General features: G+C 41.5%; 1 protein-coding gene and 1 non-coding gene across 3 annotated transcripts in view; both read right to left on the bottom strand.

Moving 5' to 3' along the window:
* rell2 (RELT like 2) overlaps positions 1-1,117 on the bottom strand; it is a 35,251-nt gene that overhangs the window by 16,440 nt on the left and 17,694 nt on the right. The gene's annotated exons all lie outside the window — the stretch shown is intronic.
* Positions 866-959, bottom strand: trnai-uau (transfer RNA isoleucine (anticodon UAU)). Its single transcript has 2 exons — positions 922-959; positions 866-901 (listed from the first exon to the last, which is right to left on the bottom strand). It is a non-coding gene; the product is annotated as a tRNA-Ile (tRNA).

Genomic DNA, 1,117 nt, shown 5'->3' with positions numbered 1-1,117 from the left:
CGTTCCTCCCAACCACGCACCTCCAGGTCTCACTGTCATTGCCCACGTGAGCGTTGAAGTCCCCCGGCAGGACAAGGGACTGTTGTTAGGCCCGTAAGCACAGACAACAGTCAGAACCCAGCCCCACACCCTTAGGCGGAGGGAGGCTACCCTCTCGTTCACCGGGGTAAACCCGGTGAATGAAATTGACTTTAGAAAACATAAAAATAGATAAAACTCAACCACTTTTACGAATAATGAACTAAAATTAGGTGACAGTAGCTGAGCATTACCCCAACACATGTCAACACTGTCTGCCAGCAAAATACTGCATTCATGAACTGCTTGAAAATTTCCAATAAACAAACACTTAAAAGAAAACGTCATCCTCAAGTTATCAGGGTGGATCAATGAGAAGAATAAAGTTGTCTTGCTGATGTGTTCACATGACAAAAACTGTATAGTTTTGTTATTGCACCCCTATTGAGACCCCTTCGTGTGCAATGTTTGTGTATGAATTGTCTGTGTGAAACAGGATGTCTCACAGTCATGTCAGTAAGATCCAGTGTCATCTGACTTGTGAAATAAATCCAGGCCTATAATGTGAGTGTTAAAAGATCTCACAGGCTCTCACAATACTGCCGTAGAATGTGCAAAACAGTGTTGTGGAGTTTGGCTAAAAACAGCTAAAATTTATCAACATAGGTTAAACTTACAATTGTCTTGCCACTGTACTTGTGGCAATCCAGCCTGATGTTTTTTTTCCAAGTTTATTATTTATTGAGAGCATGCTAAAGGGCTTAGCCACACACCATATTGTCATCGATTTGGGAGTTGAACTGGATGAGAGACTAAATTTCTCTAACCTCTGTGCTCTTAAAATATGTGCTCCAGGTGAGGCTTGAACTCACAACCTCAGCATTGCTCAGCTTCATACTGTCTTATAAGTACTGCACGCTAACCGATTGCACCACTGGAGCCTTGTTTTAGAGTTCAAGCATCAAGCATCTGTGGGTTTTTTTAATCACTTTGTTTGAGTGGTATTTTGTTGGACAGAAAGAGCTGAAACAATGGGCCTCATGCAAGAACATGTTCGTATTTTTATCCTAAATTTCTCTTACTTTTGTTCGTACAAAGG

This window comes from Austrofundulus limnaeus, unplaced genomic scaffold (assembly GCF_001266775.1).
Source record: "Austrofundulus limnaeus strain Quisiro unplaced genomic scaffold, Austrofundulus_limnaeus-1.0 Scaffold586, whole genome shotgun sequence".
NCBI lineage: Eukaryota > Metazoa > Chordata > Actinopteri > Cyprinodontiformes > Rivulidae > Austrofundulus > Austrofundulus limnaeus.
This window is presented reverse-complemented; position numbering and strand designations above follow the sequence as displayed.